The sequence below is a fragment of the Phalacrocorax aristotelis genome, unplaced genomic scaffold (assembly GCF_949628215.1).
Source record: "Phalacrocorax aristotelis unplaced genomic scaffold, bGulAri2.1 scaffold_126, whole genome shotgun sequence".
Taxonomy (NCBI): Eukaryota; Metazoa; Chordata; class Aves; order Suliformes; family Phalacrocoracidae; genus Phalacrocorax; species Phalacrocorax aristotelis.
The window spans coordinates 68,384-88,572 of record NW_027441294.1 but is presented as its reverse complement, the minus strand read 5'-3'; the positions used below and the strand labels follow the sequence as shown (position 1 = coordinate 88,572).

Here is a 20,189-nt window from a genome sequence, read left to right as displayed (position 1 = left end):
GTAAAGAAGAAGAAACTGAAGGTGCTCTGGCTGCCAGCTGCCTTCCTGCCGCAGGCAAGAGAGAGCCTGTCCATGCAGGTGGGGGAGGAAGGATCCCCCTTCATAGCCCGCAGCGGGCCAGGCCACCAACGTGCACCGTAGGGTCTGTACGCGTAACCCGGAGTTGGGTACGGGCGTGTAGTGCACGAGCGAGCTAGGCTACGTGCCTAGGAAGCCTCATCTGGTAAGAGCTGTAAGACACCCACGTATTCTCTTCAGGTGGAGGACGGCCTAGAGTCTGGAGCTGCAGAAGAGGCAGGGAGGAGAGGAGGGGAAAGAAGCATCTGAACGGCTAAATTGTGCCAGCAGCGCTGAGAGCGAGAGTCGCGGTGAGTCCTGGGCCACTGGGGCCCCGTTGCCTCTCTTGTGCGTCCTGGGCCCTCCCTGTCTCTCCCCCGGCCCCCTCTCTTTCCTTACCTGCTGCAAAATTTACTTTTTTTTTTTGCGGCCCCCCCCCCCGCACCTTCTTTCTCCATCTCGCTCTGAGTGGCTCCTTGCCTCCCTGTCTTTTCAGTCCTCCCTCTCTCTGTCCTGTAGCCTGTGGTTCCTTTTTCTTTCTCCGCCTCTCTCTGCCTGGCTCTGGCTCCGTTTTTTTTTTTTTATTCCTCCTGCTCTGTCCTGTAGCCTGTCGGTGTTTTGTTGTTCTCTGGCTCTCTTGATCTGACTCCCTGTGTTACCGAAAAACGCGTTAAAATCGGAAACGACTCCTCAACACCAATTTAGTATTAAAGAGCAGGCATTCTTTATTCGCGGCGCCGGATGCACGGGGGATCGCTCCTCCTGGCGTGCGTACCTCACGTACCTTTCCCGTACAATTTGTAGATCAATGTTTTACGTATTCATACATATTCATTATTGTCCTGTCTGCTGATTGGTACAAACTTGCTCGTTCCGTATGTAAATCGCTGCGCAGGCTCGGTTGTCCTCTTCCGTTGTTCTCTTCTGTTACTTGGGTCGGTGGTGGTCTGTGAGTCGGTGGTCGCGATCTCCCCCTGCCGGAATTACCTTTTAGCTTCTCGGCTCTTACTCTTGGCAGTCTTGGCTAGTTTTCTCAGTCCGCTAAGCGAAACCGCGTTTTGTCATCCTTTTCTGACAGAAGCACGTTGTCTGTTGTTCTGTTCGCATTAATGATCGCCTACGGACTAAAATGCAGATCGACAGATACGCTGATTGGTACGCTCCATGTTCCCGTAATGGAACACCGTCTCTGGTTGATTTCATCACTTTGGTTACATTTCCCCTGTTTGGAAGTTCTGAAATAATAATTTTCTCAATACTTCCATCCTAGATCAATAATATTCCACTATGTCAGTTTAGTGTTTGCTTCATGTTCTGAAATTTTTCACTTGATTGTGGTCTCCAGGGTGTATGCAGGTCCCATTTTCTACCCAAAATTTTATTAATTTGTTGAAGTACCTCTGCAAAAAAATGTGGTGCTCTATCAGAGGACATTCCCGTTGGCACTCTAAATCTTGGTATTATTTCCTTCAGCAACGTCTTAACTACTACTCTAGCTTTGTCGGTGCAGCACGAGAAAGCTGCTGGCCATCTAGAAAATTTGTCAATCAGCACTGACAAATACTGCTCTATCTATTTTGTCTGGGTAACTCAGAGAACTTAATTTGCTAATAATTTCCGGGAGAATTTTTTGTTTTGTTACTCCTAAAGGTTGTTTCCTTTGGTTCAGGGGATTATTTCTAGGACAGATTGGACACTTAGCTACTATGGGTTTAACTATTCTTGTCGTGCCTACACACGCTACAGATGTTTTTAAACTCAAAACCGTAGCGCCTACAGCCTAATGTGTTTGCTCATGGTTTTCTTTTGCAAGTTCTGTCATAACTTGTGGGGTGGTTGTTGTTATTACTTGTTTTTCTGGTGTTACCTACCATCTCTCTGTGTTTTGTGATGCTTCCAATTGTTCTGCTAATTGCTCATCCAATTTATTATATCTCGGTTTCAACTTTGGAATTCTGATCTGTTTTACTGGTACTAGTGCAAGGATACCTTGCTCTGCAGTCCTCTTTGCAGCTTTATCGGTCAGTCGTTTGCTTATGTTTACAGCCGTCTGGCCAAATTGATGAGCTTTGCAACGCTTTACCGCCACTCCTTTTGGTTTCTGCACGTCTTCCGGAAGTTGGAGAATTTCTTCTTTATGCTGTATTGATGATTCTTGGGCTGATGGCAGTCCTTTCTCCTTCCCAATAGCTCCATGATCGTGGATCACACCAAATGCACGTTTGGAATCAGTCTAGATATTTATCCTTTGTCCTTCTGCCATTCGCAGAGCTCGCTTCAATGCTACCAATACTGCTTTCTGTGCTGAGGTGTTTGCAGGCAGCACCCCTGACTCCGTTCCCTCGGCGGCGATAACGACAGCATATCCGGCCATTCGCTTCTCTTCTCGCCCAGAGCTTCTTCCATCTGTAAACAACTCCAGATCAGGATTTTCCCAGAGGTTTGTGTCTCAGGTCTGGTCTGCTGGAATAGACTTGTTCAATAGTTAGCAAGCGATCGTGTTCTAAATTGTCCGTAAGGTTTTCTGTTGTTAAAAACGTAGCAGGATTCAGTATAGCAGTAGTCTTCGATTCCACATCGTCTTGTTCTAACAGAACAACTTGATATTTCAACATTCTGCTAAGGGATAGCCAACGACCCCCCTTTTGTTCTAAAACAGTCACCGCTATGTGCGGGACATATACTGTCATCTTCTGTCCCATTGTTAACTTTGGGGCTTCCCGGATCGGCAGCGCTGTTGTTGCTACTGCCCGTAAACACCTAGGCCATCTTTTACTCGCGTGGTCAGGTTGTTTGGAGAAGTAGCCCACAGGTCTCTTCCAGGTTCCCAGTCGCTGTGTCAGCACTCCAAGGGCTAAATGTTGTCTTTCGTGGACAAACAACTCAAAAGGTTTAGCGAAATCAGGTAGGCCTAATGCAGGGGCCATCATCGAGGCTCTTTTCAGTTCTTTGAATGCCGTTTGGCATCCGGGCGTCCAGGTTAAATATTTATCCTTTTGAGTCTTTCAATGCCTCAAATAATGGTTTTACATACAGTCTATAGTTCAGAATCCAGAGCTGATGCTATTTCATTGTTTTCAGAAAAGCTCTCAGTTCCTTCGGGCTGCTAGGTTCGGGAATTTGACAAATAGTTTCTTTCTTTTCACTTTCTAATTGTCTTTGTCTTTGAGATATTTCAAATCCTAAATAAATGGCTGCTTCTTTTCCTATTTGGGTTTTGTTTCTGGAAACTCCGCATCTTCCTTGGCCCAGAAAATTTAAAAATTTCAAAACATTTTTCTTTACTTTGTGCCGCTATCAGAATGTCATCCGCATTCTGTAACAAGATGCCTCTCCCTGGGTTCTGTTTTTTCTATATCTCTAATTTTTTTTTGCCAGCTGAGTCTCAAGTATCGTAGGACTATTTTTAAATCCTTGTGGAAGTACGGTCCATGGTAGCTGTGTCTTTCATTCTGTGGTGGGGCTTTCCCATTGCAAAGCAAATAGGCTTTGACTTTTTATGCCTGGAGGTATGCAAAAGAAGGCGTCCTTCAAATCTAGTACAGTAAACCGTTTATGCTCCTCCTTTAAAAGAGGTCAGTAAAGTGTATGGATTAGCTACTACCGGATGTATATCTTGGACCACCTGATTTATAGCCCTTAAATCGTGAACTAGCTAATACTCTTTGCCTCTAGATTTCTTTACTGGCGACACAGGAGTACTATATTCTGATTCACATTCCACTAAAAGCTCATATTCTGAAAAATTTTATAATTAACTTCTGTAATCCTTTTCGAGCCTCTCGCTTAATAGGGTATTGTTTTTGTCTTACGGGCTTGGCTCCAGGCTTTAAGGTTACTTTTACCGGCTCTGCCCACTTAGATCGCTCCGGAGCTCCGCTCGCTCAAACCAAAGAAATTACTACGTTTTCCACTTCCTCGGGAACCCGTTCCTCCCTGGAGGAATCCTGTAACATAAACGCTCTCACCTCTGTGGCTTTTGATTCTGGTATTAGTGATTTAACCTCTCCATCTTTAAAAGTTACTTGAGCATCTAATTGACCTAATAGATCTCGTCATAACAGAGGCAGTGGACATTCAGGCATATGCAGAAACTGGTGAGTTGCACATTGCTTCTCCAATTTAAACTTTAATGGCTCTGAGAGGGGCTAATTTTTCTTTGCCCTGTTGCGCTAGCAACATCTACTGATTTATGATCAAATTTCTCTTCACGTGTATTCAATACCAAATAAGTGGCTCCCGTATCTACCAAAAATTCTATTTCTTCATTCCGTAGCTTCAGTGTAACCAGGTGTTCAGCTAGGGTTGATTCCCCTGGTCTCCTTCATGCCGAGCTACTTCAAGCATTTAACCCAGATCTCTGGATTCAGGTTGTTCTAGTTTCTGAAGGTTGTTTTCTCTCCCCCCGCCCCCATCTGGGGCTGATTGTCTTATGAATATAGAGACCAGCTGAATTGCTTTTTCTGGTTTTTCTGGGTTCAAATGAGTATATTTTCTGGTGGTCACCTTCAGTCTTTCCATAAAGGCTGAAGGGGACTCACTTAATTCTTGTCTCACTTCATAAATTTTGACCAATTTATTGCTTTTGGCATTGCTTGTCTTACTCCAAATAAAATCTCTCTCTGACATCTAGTCAACATTCCCCTGGGTCCTGGCTGATTAGGGTCCCACTCGGGATTTGTAGATGGAAAATTCTTATTCATTGTTCTCTGTAAATTCCCGTTAGCATGTGCTCCCTGCACCTGCCTTCTGGCTGTATTCCATGCTATTTTCTTGTCAGTTTCATCAAGCGAAGTATCCAGTATCACAAGTAGAGCAACACTCTTTCAAGTTCTCACCACGTTTTCCTCTTTTCAGAAACATTGCCGTAGAATCTTGTGGACATACCTCACGCTGTTTCTGCTGCTCGGGATGATTCCACGGTGTAAAGAACAAATCAACATATGCCACTTCTTCCCATTTGCCTTCCCTTTTTACAAAACAACATTAATTGCAAGATGGTACGATATTGCAATGTCTCGTGTTCTGGCCATTTGTGCCCACCTTCCAATTGATACGTTGGCCACCAATGATTGCAATATTCAATTAATGGTTTCCGAGTTAGTGGGTCACCGCCCCCGACGTCTTTCCAGTGCTTCAAAATACATCGCAAAGGTGTTCTCTGTGGGATAGGTTTCCTACTCAGTAATGCTCCCGTCTCCCAGTCGACTAGTAGTTGTGATAGTGCACTATCACAAATACTAGTCAGAGGGACTCCAACCCCCGTTAGAGGTCTCACTGGAAATCTGCCACTGGGATCTGTAGCCCCCTGCTAGATATCCCTGGAGACTTCAACCCCCTGTTGAAGACTCCCCTACCCTCGGGTCCCGCTCCACAGGCTTTCGCCTAGCAGAGACTTACCAACCGAGGCACCTCTTGGCCCCGACCCTGCGTGGCTTTCGCCGCGCCTTACGGGCAGGCCTGTGGGACTCAAACCCGCTATCCTATCCTATGTGGGAAACTAACCCCACGTATTATTCTACCTAAGTTTCTTCTTCAAAGAATGCCTTGTTTACCTCAATCCAGGGGATCTTGCTCAGAATTCTCTGGCCCGGGGATCGGAAGCTCTCCCGGAGAATTCCTCGGGGCCGGCTGCAGGTCCCACGATCCCACGGATCCGTCGAGATTCAAAAGCAGGTTCCCACCTGGGGTGCCAAAACTGTTACCGAAAAACGCGTTAAAATCGGAAACGACTCCTCAACACCAATTTAGTATTAAAGAGCAGGCATTCTATATTCACGGTGCCGGATGCACGGGGGATCGCTCCTCCTGGCGTGCGTACCTCACGCACCTTTCCTGTACAATTTGTAGATGAAAATTTTACATACTCATACATAGTCATTATTGTCTTGTCTAGCGATGGGTACAAACTTGCTCGTTCCGTATGTCAATCACTGCGCAGGCTCGGTTGTCCTCTTCCGTTGTTCTCTTCTGAGTAGGTGGTGTTACTTGGGTCGGTGGTGGTCTGTGAGTCGGTGGTCGCGATCTCCCCCTGCCGGAATTACCTTTTAGCTTCTCGGCTCTTACTCTTGGCAGTCTTGGCTAGTTTTCTCAGTCCGCTAAGCGAAACCGCGTTTTGTCATCCTTTTCTGACAGAAGCATGTTGTCTGTTGTTCTGCTGACATTAACGATCGCCTAGGCACTAAAATGCAGATCGACAGGTGCGCTGATTGGTACGCTCCATGTTCCCGTAATGGAACACCGTCTCTGGTTGGTTGATTTCATCGCTTTGGTTACACCTGTTCCTGTTGTTCAGTTTCTTCTTTTTTGGCTTTGTGTGATTCTCTCTGTGATTCTGTTTTTCTCTGCCTCGCTTTTCCCAGCTCCCCGTCCCTCACTTTTAATGCCCGTTATCCTTCACCAGCACACTCTCCCTTGGTTCCCATCCTCGTTTCTGAATTCCTCCTGCTTTGCCACGTAGCCCGTGACTTTTTTCTTAATCTCTCTCTGTCTGCCTCAACGCTCCCCCCGTGCTTTTTAATTCGTCTTCTCTGCTCTGTACCCTGCTACTGTTCTTGCCTTTCTGAGTTCTTCTCTGTCCAGCTCCCTTGCCCTATTCATGAATTCCTGTTCTTCCTGCAGCCACCGCTGTTCCCTGTGACCTCCATCTCTCTCTGTCCAGCTCCCTGTCCCTAGGTTTTAATTCCTGCCTCTGCCCGCTGTAGCCTGTCTAGATGTTTCTCTCGGCCTCTCTCTCTGTCCGGCTCCCTCTCTCTGTGTTCTAATTCCACGTTCTCTGTCACGTGGACCCGTGCTATTTGTTTGTCCTCATCTCTCTCTGTCCAGCTCCTTGCTGCGATGTTTTATTTCCTCATTTCCTCCCTCTCTGTCTTTGTAGCCCATTGCTGTTGGTTTGTTTTTTTCTTTTTTTTCACTTGTTTCTTCATGTGTCTCTGTCTGCCTCCCAGTCCCTGATCTTTAATTCCTCCTTCCCTGTAGGCCGCTGTTCCTTTTTTCCATTCTACATTGTGTTCTCTTTGGTCTCGTGTTCTTATTCATTGATTCCCTCCTCGCTGCCCTGTGGCTTGTCCCCATTTTATTGTTGCTTCTCTCTCCCTCTCTCTGGCTTCTTGCCCCTGTTTTTAAAATTCCTCCCTCTCTTCTCTCTTCCCTGTAGGCCGTGTGATCTTTAGCCTTTCTCCATCTCTTTCTGCCCAGCTCTCTGTGTCTATTCATTAATTCTTCCCTCTCTGCCCTGTAGCCTGTAGCTTCTGTCCTTTCTCCATCTTGCTGTCCCTGGCTCCCGCGTGACCCTATGCTAGAATTGTTTCTCTCTTCTCTCCGTACGCATTGCGATTCCTTTTGCTCTCTGTCTCCCTTTGGTTTTTTTCTTTTTTTTTTTCTGGCTCCCTGTCCCTAATTCTTAATTCTCTGCCTTCTCGTGCCCCATGGTTTGTTCTGTGGGGTTCTCTCGCGGTTCCCTCGCAGTTCCCTCCAGTCCATACTGGGCTATATTGGTCTAGTCCATACTGGGCTATATTGGTCTAGTCCATACTGGGCTATATTGGTCTAGTCCATACTGGGCTATATTGGTCTGTCCCGGCTTCCTCCCACTTCTTTCCCAGTGCCTCACAGTAGGTCCCGGTTCCGTCCATGGGATGAACTGTGAGGGAACTGTGAGGGAACTGTGAGGGAACTGTGAGGGAACTGTGAGGGAACTGTGAGGGAACTGTGAGGGAACTGTGAGGGAACTGTGAGTAGGGGGGCGGCCCCCCGGGCCCCAGCCCCCCCCCCCCCGCCTGGGGCCAGGGCGCCGCGGCCGCCGGCCCCTTCCTCCTCTGCCCGCTCCCGTCGCAGACGGCTCGGTATGTGTCACGAGCGGCAGCCGCGTTCAGCAGCTCTCGGAGGGCGCGCGGCTCTGCCCGGCCGTGACCGGGGCCCGCAGGGGTTTCCCGCTCGCCCCGAGAAGGCGCTGGCCCCGAGCCGGCGCGTCCCGCCCCGCCCGGCCCTCGGCGCCCTCGCGAGCTGAGCGCGGCCCGGCCAGCAGGGGGCGCTGGCGCTCACCGGCTGGGCGCGGTGGCGGGGCCGGTGGGGGCCGTTCCTTCCGGCCGCCCTTTAAGGGCCGCCCCGCGGGGCTCGGGCTTCCGGTGGCGCGTGCGCGGCGCGTCGGAGCGGGGGCGGGGAGCGGTGCGTGTGGCGGCCGAAGGGCCGGTGCGTGTGGCGGCCGGGTCGCGAGGCGTCCCTGTGCGGTGCCGGGGCCCCTCTGCGGCCCGGCGTGGGAAGCCCGCGGCCGGCGGAGCCTGCTCGGAGCTGGGCGGGGAGCGCCGCGGCGGTCCGGCCGCCGGCAGCCATCCCCTGCGGTGGCCGGCAGCCCCTCGGGACGCCTGGAGGCCTGGCGGTGCCCGAGCCTCGCCTGAGGCAGCCGCCTGAGAGAGCAGCGCGGCCGTGTCCGGGGGCCGGAGAGTGCTGGTGGGTGAGTTCGGGCAGCGGGGGGCGGGTGTGTGTCTCCGGGCGGGGCCGGGGGGCTCCGTGCCCCGCAGAGGAGCCCCGGTCGGGCATCGTTCGCTTCCGAACAATGCAGGTCTGTCCCTGGTTATTTTCTGTGTACAGTGTTTCGGGCCACCTGAAAGCCTTTGGCCGGGTAGGTTTGGTGCGGGGCGATGGCAGGTGTGGACCCTGAAAGATCTCGGGTGGGGGGCGTGGGAGGTATTTCTTGCCTTAAAACTCTGAGCCCACCTCGTGTGTCATGTCGTGTTATCATGTCGTGAGTCTCGTGACTGTGGCAAATGGCTGAGTCGGGCGTTTTCTGATAACTAACTTCTGAACGTGTGCGTGTGTAGGCACGGGGAGATTTGTGCAGGGTGACGGAGCCCCTTGTGCTTCTGTGCTAATGTCTACCTGTTCTAGACCTCCAGTGTTGGAAAGCCTTTGTTTAGTGCCTAGTTGTGGCTGCGTAACTGCTGTTGCGCCTGCAGCTGTGCTCGCAGGGATGCTGGGTGGCTCCGCATCAAACCGGCCGCCGGGCGGCCGGGTTGTGCCGCAGAGCATGCCGGGAGCTGTAGTCCTTGCGGCTGCCGGGCGGCCGGGTTGTGGCGCAGAGCATGCCGGGAGCTGTATTCCTGGCGCAGTGGCTGCCGGCCCTGTCACGTGGTTCGCCGGGCATGGCGGGAGGCGCGGTCTTCCGGCGCTCGGGTGCCGGGCGGCCGTGGCGCGTACGGTACGCGAGGTGTATTTTTGGGGTTGGATTCGTGTTGATTACTGGGGGCTTGCGGGTGCGGCCGCTTCCCGAGAAGCGGTGAGTTCCCCGGGAGCTGACAGAAGGGAAGAGGGAAAGGAGGAGGACGATGACCTTTTCCCCGTGCCCAGGGCGCAGATGATGGCCGCCTCCCCGGCCCACCGGAGGTCCCGCTCAGCCTCCCCTGGCCTCCCTTGCCCCGTGCGCCTGCCCCCAGCTCCGGCACCTCCCCATAAGCGTGCTGCATAGCCTTAGGCCGCCCCCAGGCCCTGTCGTGAAGGCAGCAAGCCGTCCCTCAAGCGCACTGGATTCCCCCTTGGCGCAGGGGCCCTTAGCAGTAGCGTGGGGAGGGAGCGGTGTGTCCAGAAGCCCCTGCGGAAGGAGAGGCTTTGGCCAGGGTCGATCGACGGTAATGACGGTCGCTGTTTCTTCTTTCCCTCTCCCAGAGACCGTGCTGAGGACGTGGTTGTCTGTCCTTCCCCCGGGGATGCCGTTGCCTGCGGCCGTCTCAGGCTCGCGTGGCTTCTCTCTGCCCGTCCTCGCCGTCCTCGCAGCGCAGGGCCGAAAAGGGATAGACAAAGCCCTTCCCGGCTGCGGACAGGAGCTGCCTCGGCTGAAGCTGGAGACGCCAACGAAAGGTAAAGAAGAAGAAACTGAAGGTGCTCTGGCTGCCAGCTGCCTTCCTGCCGCAGGCAAGAGAGAGCCTGTCCATGCAGGTGGGGGAGGAAGGATCCCCCTTCATAGCCCGCAGCGGGCCAGGCCACCAACGTGCACCGTAGGGTCTGTACGCGTAACCCGGAGTTGGGTACGGGCGTGTAGTGCACGAGCGAGCTAGGCTACGTGCCTAGGAAGCCTCATCTGGTAAGAGCTGTAAGACACCCACGTATTCTCTTCAGGTGGAGGACGGCCTAGAGTCTGGAGCTGCAGAAGAGGCAGGGAGGAGAGGAGGGGAAAGAAGCATCTGAACGGCTAAATTGTGCCAGCAGCGCTGAGAGCGAGAGTCGCGGTGAGTCCTGGGCCACTGGGGCCCCGTTGCCTCTCTTGTGCGTCCTGGGCCCTCCCTGTCTCTCCCCCGGCCCCCTCTCTTTCCTTACCTGCTGCAAAATTTACTTTTTTTTTTTGCGGCCCCCCCCCCCGCACCTTCTTTCTCCATCTCGCTCTGAGTGGCTCCTTGCCTCCCTGTCTTTTCAGTCCTCCCTCTCTCTGTCCTGTAGCCTGTGGTTCCTTTTTCTTTCTCCGCCTCTCTCTGCCTGGCTCTGGCTCCGTTTTTTTTTTTTTTTTTTTTATTCCTCCTGCTCTGTCCTGTAGCCTGTCGGTGTTTTGTTGTTCTCTGGCTCTCTTGATCTGACTCCCTGTGTTACCGAAAAACGCGTTAAAATCGGAAACGACTCCTCAACACCAATTTAGTATTAAAGAGCAGGCATTCTTTATTCGCGGCGCCGGATGCACGGGGGATCGCTCCTCCTGGCGTGCGTACCTCACGTACCTTTCCCGTACAATTTGTAGATCAATGTTTTACGTATTCATACATATTCATTATTGTCCTGTCTGCTGATTGGTACAAACTTGCTCGTTCCGTATGTAAATCGCTGCGCAGGCTCGGTTGTCCTCTTCCGTTGTTCTCTTCTGTTACTTGGGTCGGTGGTGGTCTGTGAGTCGGTGGTCGCGATCTCCCCCTGCCGGAATTACCTTTTAGCTTCTCGGCTCTTACTCTTGGCAGTCTTGGCTAGTTTTCTCAGTCCGCTAAGCGAAACCGCGTTTTGTCATCCTTTTCTGACAGAAGCACGTTGTCTGTTGTTCTGTTCGCATTAATGATCGCCTACGGACTAAAATGCAGATCGACAGATACGCTGATTGGTACGCTCCATGTTCCCGTAATGGAACACCGTCTCTGGTTGATTTCATCACTTTGGTTACATTTCCCCTGTTTGGAAGTTCTGAAATAATAATTTTCTCAATACTTCCATCCTAGATCAATAATATTCCACTATGTCAGTTTAGTGTTTGCTTCATGTTCTGAAATTTTTCACTTGATTGTGGTCTCCAGGGTGTATGCAGGTCCCATTTTCTACCCAAAATTTTATTAATTTGTTGAAGTACCTCTGCAAAAAAATGTGGTGCTCTATCAGAGGACATTCCCGTTGGCACTCTAAATCTTGGTATTATTTCCTTCAGCAACGTCTTAACTACTACTCTAGCTTTGTCGGTGCAGCACGAGAAAGCTGCTGGCCATCTAGAAAATTTGTCAATCAGCACTGACAAATACTGCTCTATCTATTTTGTCTGGGTAACTCAGAGAACTTAATTTGCTAATAATTTCCGGGAGAATTTTTTGTTTTGTTACTCCTAAAGGTTGTTTCCTTTGGTTCAGGGGATTATTTCTAGGACAGATTGGACACTTAGCTACTATGGGTTTAACTATTCTTGTCGTGCCTACACACGCTACAGATGTTTTTAAACTCAAAACCGTAGCGCCTACAGCCTAATGTGTTTGCTCATGGTTTTCTTTTGCAAGTTCTGTCATAACTTGTGGGGTGGTTGTTGTTATTACTTGTTTTTCTGGTGTTACCTACCATCTCTCTGTGTTTTGTGATGCTTCCAATTGTTCTGCTAATTGCTCATCCAATTTATTATATCTCGGTTTCAACTTTGGAATTCTGATCTGTTTTACTGGTACTAGTGCAAGGATACCTTGCTCTGCAGTCCTCTTTGCAGCTTTATCGGTCAGTCGTTTGCTTATGTTTACAGCCGTCTGGCCAAATTGATGAGCTTTGCAACGCTTTACCGCCACTCCTTTTGGTTTCTGCACGTCTTCCGGAAGTTGGAGAATTTCTTCTTTATGCTGTATTGATGATTCTTGGGCTGATGGCAGTCCTTTCTCCTTCCCAATAGCTCCATGATCGTGGATCACACCAAATGCACGTTTGGAATCAGTCTAGATATTTATCCTTTGTCCTTCTGCCATTCGCAGAGCTCGCTTCAATGCTACCAATACTGCTTTCTGTGCTGAGGTGTTTGCAGGCAGCACCCCTGACTCCGTTCCCTCGGCGGCGATAACGACAGCATATCCGGCCATTCGCTTCTCTTCTCGCCCAGAGCTTCTTCCATCTGTAAACAACTCCAGATCAGGATTTTCCCAGAGGTTTGTGTCTCAGGTCTGGTCTGCTGGAATAGACTTGTTCAATAGTTAGCAAGCGATCGTGTTCTAAATTGTCCGTAAGGTTTTCTGTTGTTAAAAACGTAGCAGGATTCAGTATAGCAGTAGTCTTCGATTCCACATCGTCTTGTTCTAACAGAACAACTTGATATTTCAACATTCTGCTAAGGGATAGCCAACGACCCCCCTTTTGTTCTAAAACAGTCACCGCTATGTGCGGGACATATACTGTCATCTTCTGTCCCATTGTTAACTTTGGGGCTTCCCGGATCGGCAGCGCTGTTGTTGCTACTGCCCGTAAACACCTAGGCCATCTTTTACTCGCGTGGTCAGGTTGTTTGGAGAAGTAGCCCACAGGTCTCTTCCAGGTTCCCAGTCGCTGTGTCAGCACTCCAAGGGCTAAATGTTGTCTTTCGTGGACAAACAACTCAAAAGGTTTAGCGAAATCAGGTAGGCCTAATGCAGGGGCCATCATCGAGGCTCTTTTCAGTTCTTTGAATGCCGTTTGGCATCCGGGCGTCCAGGTTAAATATTTATCCTTTTGAGTCTTTCAATGCCTCAAATAATGGTTTTACATACAGTCTATAGTTCAGAATCCAGAGCTGATGCTATTTCATTGTTTTCAGAAAAGCTCTCAGTTCCTTCGGGCTGCTAGGTTTGGGAATTTGACAAATAGTTTCTTTCTTTTCACTTTCTAATTGTCTTTGTCTTTGAGATATTTCAAATCCTAAATAAATGGCTGCTTCTTTTCCTATTTGGGTTTTGTTTCTGGAAACTCCGCATCTTCCTTGGCCCAGAAAATTTAAAAATTTCAAAACATTTTTCTTTACTTTGTGCCGCTATCAGAATGTCATCCGCATTCTGTAACAAGATGCCTCTCCCTGGGTTCTGTTTTTTCTATATCTCTAATTTTTTTTTGCCAGCTGAGTCTCAAGTATCGTAGGACTATTTTTAAATCCTTGTGGAAGTACGGTCCATGGTAGCTGTGTCTTTCATTCTGTGGTGGGGCTTTCCCATTCCAAAGCAAATAGGCTTTGACTTTTTATGCCTGGAGGTATGCAAAAGAAGGCGTCCTTCAAATCTAGTACAGTAAACCATTTATGCTCCTCCTTTAAAAGAGGTCAGTAAAGTGTATGGATTAGCTACTACCGGATGTATATCTTGGACCACCTGATTTATAGCCCTTAAATCGTGAACTAGCTAATACTCTTTGCCTCTAGATTTCTTTACTGGCGACACAGGAGTACTATATTCTGATTCACATTCCACTAAAAGCTCATATTCTGAAAAATTTTATAATTAACTTCTGTAATCCTTTTCGAGCCTCTCGCTTAATAGGGTATTGTTTTTGTCTTACGGGCTTGGCTCCAGGCTTTAAGGTTACTTTTACCGGCTCTGCCCACTTAGATCGCTCCGGAGCTCCGCTCGCTCAAACCAAAGGAATTACTACGTTTTCCACTTCCTCGGGAACCCGTTCCTCCCTGGAGGAATCCTGTAACATAAACGCTCTCACCTCTGTGGCTTTTGATTCTGGTATTAGTGATTTAACCTCTCCATCTTTAAAAGTTACTTGAGCATCTAATTGACCTAATAGATCTCGTCATAACAGAGGCAGTGGACATTCAGGCATATGCAGAAACTGGTGAGTTGCCCATTGCTTCTCCAATTTAAACTTTAATGGCTCTGAGAGGGGCTAATTTTTCTTTGCCCTGTTGCGCTAGCAACATCTACTGATTTATGATCAAATTTCTCTTCACGTGTATTCAATACCAAATAAGTGGCTCCCGTATCTACCAAAAATTCTATTTCTTCATTCCGTAGCTTCAGTGTAACCAGGTGTTCAGCTAGGGTTGATTCCCCTGGTCTCCTTCATGCCGAGCTACTTCAAGCATTTAACCCAGATCTCTGGATTCAGGTTGTTCTAGTTTCTGAAGGTTGTTTTCTCTCCCCCCGCCCCCATCTGGGGCTGATTGTCTTATGAATATAGAGACCAGCTGAATTGCTTTTTCTGGTTTTTCTGGGTTCAAATGAGTATATTTTCTGGTGGTCACCTTCAGTCTTTCCATAAAGGCTGAAGGGGACTCACTTAATTCTTGTCTCACTTCATAAATTTTGACCAATTTATTGCTTTTGGCATTGCTTGTCTTACTCCAAATAAAATCTCTCTCTGACATCTAGTCAACATTCCCCTGGGTCCTGGCTGATTAGGGTCCCACTCGGGATTTGTAGATGGAAAATTCTTATTCATTGTTCTCTGTAAATTCCCGTTAGCATGTGCTCCCTGCACCTGCCTTCTGGCTGTATTCCATGCTATTTTCTTGTCAGTTTCATCAAGCGAAGTATCCAGTATCACAAGTAGAGCAACACTCTTTCAAGTTCTCACCACGTTTTCCTCTTTTCAGAAACATTGCCGTAGAATCTTGTGGACATACCTCACGCTGTTTCTGCTGCTCGGGATGATTCCACGGTGTAAAGAACAAATCAACATATGCCACTTCTTCCCATTTGCCTTCCCTTTTTACAAAACAACATTAATTGCAAGATGGTACGATATTGCAATGTCTCGTGTTCTGGCCATTTGTGCCCACCTTCCAATTGATACGTTGGCCACCAATGATTGCAATATTCAATTAATGGTTTCCGAGTTAGTGGGTCACCGCCCCCGACGTCTTTCCAGTGCTTCAAAATACATCGCAAAGGTGTTCTCTGTGGGATAGGTTTCCTACTCAGTAATGCTCCCGTCTCCCAGTCGACTAGTAGTTGTGATAGTGCACTATCACAAATACTAGTCAGAGGGACTCCAACCCCCGTTAGAGGTCTCACTGGAAATCTGCCACTGGGATCTGTAGCCCCCTGCTAGATATCCCTGGAGACTTCAACCCCCTGTTGAAGACTCCCCTACCCTCGGGTCCCGCTCCACAGGCTTTCGCCTAGCAGAGACTTACCAACCGAGGCACCTCTTGGCCCCGACCCTGCGTGGCTTTCGCCGCGCCTTACGGGCAGGCCTGTGGGACTCAAACCCGCTATCCTATCCTATGTGGGAAACTAACCCCACGTATTATTCTACCTAAGTTTCTTCTTCAAAGAATGCCTTGTTTACCTCAATCCAGGGGATCTTGCTCAGAATTCTCTGGCCCGGGGATCGGAAGCTCTCCCGGAGAATTCCTCGGGGCCGGCTGCAGGTCCCACGATCCCACGGATCCGTCGAGATTCAAAAGCAGGTTCCCACCTGGGGTGCCAAAACTGTTACCGAAAAACGCGTTAAAATCGGAAACGACTCCTCAACACCAATTTAGTATTAAAGAGCAGGCATTCTATATTCACGGTGCCGGATGCACGGGGGATCGCTCCTCCTGGCGTGCGTACCTCACGCACCTTTCCTGTACAATTTGTAGATGAAAATTTTACATACTCATACATAGTCATTATTGTCTTGTCTAGCGATGGGTACAAACTTGCTCGTTCCGTATGTCAATCACTGCGCAGGCTCGGTTGTCCTCTTCCGTTGTTCTCTTCTGAGTAGGTGGTGTTACTTGGGTCGGTGGTGGTCTGTGAGTCGGTGGTCGCGATCTCCCCCTGCCGGAATTACCTTTTAGCTTCTCGGCTCTTACTCTTGGCAGTCTTGGCTAGTTTTCTCAGTCCGCTAAGCGAAACCGCGTTTTGTCATCCTTTTCTGACAGAAGCATGTTGTCTGTTGTTCTGCTGACATTAACGATCGCCTAGGCACTAAAATGCAGATCGACAGGTGCGCTGATTGGTACGCTCCATGTTCCCGTAATGGAACACCGTCTCTGGTTGGTTGATTTCATCGCTTTGGTTACACCTGTTCCTGTTGTTCAGTTTCTTCTTTTTTGGCTTTGTGTGATTCTCTCTGTGATTCTGTTTTTCTCTGCCTCGCTTTTCCCAGCTCCCCGTCCCTCACTTTTAATGCCCGTTATCCTTCACCAGCACACTCTCCCTTGGTTCCCATCCTCGTTTCTGAATTCCTCCTGCTTTGCCACGTAGCCCGTGACTTTTTTCTTAATCTCTCTCTGTCTGCCTCAACGCTCCCCCCGTGCTTTTTAATTCGTCTTCTCTGCTCTGTACCCTGCTACTGTTCTTGCCTTTCTGAGTTCTTCTCTGTCCAGCTCCCTTGCCCTATTCATGAATTCCTGTTCTTCCTGCAGCCACCGCTGTTCCCTGTGACCTCCATCTCTCTCTGTCCAGCTCCCTGTCCCTAGGTTTTAATTCCTGCCTCTGCCCGCTGTAGCCTGTCTAGATGTTTCTCTCGGCCTCTCTCTCTGTCCGGCTCCCTCTCTCTGTGTTCTAATTCCACGTTCTCTGTCACGTGGACCCGTGCTATTTGTTTGTCCTCATCTCTCTCTGTCCAGCTCCTTGCTGCGATGTTTTATTTCCTCATTTCCTCCCTCTCTGTCTTTGTAGCCCATTGCTGTTGGTTTGTTTTTTTCTTTTTTTTCACTTGTTTCTTCATGTGTCTCTGTCTGCCTCCCAGTCCCTGATCTTTAATTCCTCCTTCCCTGTAGGCCGCTGTTCCTTTTTTCCATTCTACATTGTGTTCTCTTTGGTCTCGTGTTCTTATTCATTGATTCCCTCCTCGCTGCCCTGTGGCTTGTCCCCATTTTATTGTTGCTTCTCTCTCCCTCTCTCTGGCTTCTTGCCCCTGTTTTTAAAATTCCTCCCTCTCTTCTCTCTTCCCTGTAGGCCGTGTGATCTTTAGCCTTTCTCCATGTCTTTCTGCCCAGCTCTCTGTGTCTATTCATTAATTCTTCCCTCTCTGCCCTGTAGCCTGTAGCTTCTGTCCTTTCTCCATCTTGCTGTCCCTGGCTCCCGCGTGACCCTATGCTAGAATTGTTTCTCTCTTCTCTCCGTACGCATTGCGATTCCTTTTGCTCTCTGTCTCCCTTTGGTTTTTTTCTTTTTTTTTTTCTGGCTCCCTGTCCCTAATTCTTAATTCTCTGCCTTCTCGTGCCCCATGGTTTGTTCTGTGGGGTTCTCTCGCGGTTCCCTCGCAGTTCCCTCCAGTCCATACTGGGCTATATTGGTCTAGTCCATACTGGGCTATATTGGTCTAGTCCATACTGGGCTATATTGGTCTAGTCCATACTGGGCTATATTGGTCTGTCCCGGCTTCCTCCCACTTCTTTCCCAGTGCCTCACAGTAGGTCCCGGTTCCGTCCATGGGATGAACTGTGAGGGAACTGTGAGGGAACTGTGAGGGAACTGTGAGGGAACTGTGAGGGAACTGTGAGGGAACTGTGAGTAGGGGGGCGGCCCCCCGGGCCCCAGCCCCCCCCCCCCCGCCTGGGGCCAGGGCGCCGCGGCCGCCGGCCCCTTCCTCCTCTGCCCGCTCCCGTCGCAGACGGCTCGGTATGTGTCACGAGCGGCAGCCGCGTTCAGCAGCTCTCGGAGGGCGCGCGGCTCTGCCCGGCCGTGACCGGGGCCCGCAGGGGTTTCCCGCTCGCCCCGAGAAGGCGCTGGCCCCGAGCCGGCGCGTCCCGCCCCGCCCGGCCCTCGGCGCCCTCGCGAGCTGAGCGCGGCCCGGCCAGCAGGGGGCGCTGGCGCTCACCGGCTGGGCGCGGTGGCGGGGCCGGTGGGGGCCGTTCCTTCCGGCCGCCCTTTAAGGGCCGCCCCGCGGGGCTCGGGCTTCCGGTGGCGCGTGCGCGGCGCGTCGGAGCGGGGGCGGGAGCGGTGCGTGTGGCGGCCGAAGGGCCGGTGCGTGTGGCGGCCGGGTCGCGAGGCGTCCCTGTGCGGTGCCGGGGCCCCTCTGCGGCCCGGCGTGGGAAGCCCGCGGCCGGCGGAGCCTGCTCGGAGCTGGGCGGGGAGCGCCGCGGCGGTCCGGCCGCCGGCAGCCATCCCCTGCGGTGGCCGGCAGCCCCTCGGGACGCCTGGAGGCCTGGCGGTGCCCGAGCCTCGCCTGAGGCAGCCGCCTGAGAGAGCAGCGCGGCCGTGTCCGGGGGCCGGAGAGTGCTGGTGGGTGAGTTCGGGCAGCGGGGGGCGGGTGTGTGTCTCCGGGCGGGGCCGGGGGGCTCCGTGCCCCGCAGAGGAGCCCCGGTCGGGCATCGTTCGCTTCCGAACAATGCAGGTCTGTCCCTGGTTATTTTCTGTGTACAGTGTTTCGGGCCACCTGAAAGCCTTTGGCCGGGTAGGTTTGGTGCGGGGCGATGGCAGGTGTGGACCCTGAAAGATCTCGGGTGGGGGGCGTGGGAGGTATTTCTTGCCTTAAAACTCTGAGCCCACCTCGTGTGTCATGTCGTGTTATCATGTCGTGAGTCTCGTGACTGTGGCAAATGGCTGAGTCGGGCGTTTTCTGATAACTAACTTCTGAACGTGTGCGTGTGTAGGCACGGGGAGATTTGTGCAGGGTGACGGAGCCCCTTGTGCTTCTGTGCTAATGTCTACCTGTTCTAGACCTCCAGTGTTGGAAAGCCTTTGTTTAGTGCCTAGTTGTGGCTGCGTAACTGCTGTTGCGCCTGCAGCTGTGCTCGCAGGGATGCTGGGTGGCTCCGCATCAAACCGGCCGCCGGGCGGCCGGGTTGTGCCGCAGAGCATGCCGGGAGCTGTAGTCCTTGCGGCTGCCGGGCGGCCGGGTTGTGGCGCAGAGCATGCCGGGAGCTGTATTCCTGGCGCAGTGGCTGCCGGCCCTGTCACGTGGTTCGCCGGGCATGGCGGGAGGCGCGGTCTTCCGGCGCTCGGGTGCCGGGCGGCCGTGGCGCGTACGGTACGCGAGGTGTATTTTTGGGGTTGGATTCGTGTTGATTACTGGGGGCTTGCGGGTGCGGCCGCTTCCCGAGAAGCGGTGAGTTCCCCGGGAGCTGACAGAAGGGAAGAGGGAAAGGAGGAGGACGATGACCTTTTCCCCGTGCCCAGGGCGCAGATGATGGCCGCCTCCCCGGCCCACCGGAGGTCCCGCTCAGCCTCCCCTGGCCTCCCTTGCCCCGTGCGCCTGCCCCCAGCTCCGGCACCTCCCCATAAGCGTGCTGCATAGCCTTAGGCCGCCCCCAGGCCCTGTCGTGAAGGCAGCAAGCCGTCCCTCAAGCGCACTGGATTCCCCCTTGGCGCAGGGGCCCTTAGCAGTAGCGTGGGGAGGGAGCGGTGTGTCCAGAAGCCCCTGCGGAAGGAGAGGCTTTGGCCAGGGTCGATCGACGGTAATGACGGTCGCTGTTTCTTCTTTCCCTCTCCCAGAGACCGTGCTGAGGACGTGGTTGTCTGTCCTTCCCCCGGGGATGCCGTTGCCTGTGGCCGTCTCAGGCTCGCGTGGCTTCTCTCTGCCCGTCCTCGCCGTCCTCGCAGCGCAGGGCCGAAAAGGGATAGACAAAGCCCTTCCCGGCTGCGGACAGGAGCTGCCTCGGCTGAAGCTGGAGACGCCAACGAAAGGTAAAGAAGAAGAAACTGAAGGTGCTCTGGCTGCCAGCTGCCTTCCTGCCGCAGGCAAGAGAGAGCCTGTCCATGCAGGTGGGGGAGGAAGGATCCCCCTTCATAGCCCGCAGCGGGCCAGGCCACCAACGTGCACCGTAGGGTCTGTACGCGTAACCCGGAGTTGGGTACGGGCGTGTAGTGCACGAGCAAGCTAGGCTACGTGCCTAGGAAGCCTCATCTGGTAAGAGCTGTAAGACACCCACGTATTCTCTTCAGGTGGAGGACGGCCTAGAGTCTGGAGCTGCAGAAGAGGCAGGGAGGAGAGGAGGGGAAAGAAGCATCTGAACGGCTAAATTGTGCCAGCAGCGCTGAGAGCGAGAGTCGCGGTGAGTCCTGGGCCACTGG

The 20,189-nt window shown here is 51.7% G+C and overlaps 1 long non-coding RNA gene across 1 annotated transcript; it reads left to right on the top strand.

Annotated features, from left to right (window-relative positions):
* The first annotated feature begins 262 nt into the window (after positions 1–262).
* LOC142051295 (uncharacterized) lies at positions 263–19,664 on the top strand. The gene is made up of 4 exons (XR_012658402.1): positions 263–368; positions 9,718–9,909; positions 10,168–10,277; positions 19,611–19,664. It is a non-coding gene; the product is annotated as an uncharacterized LOC142051295 (long non-coding RNA).
* Positions 19,665–20,189: the final 525 nt, after the last annotated feature.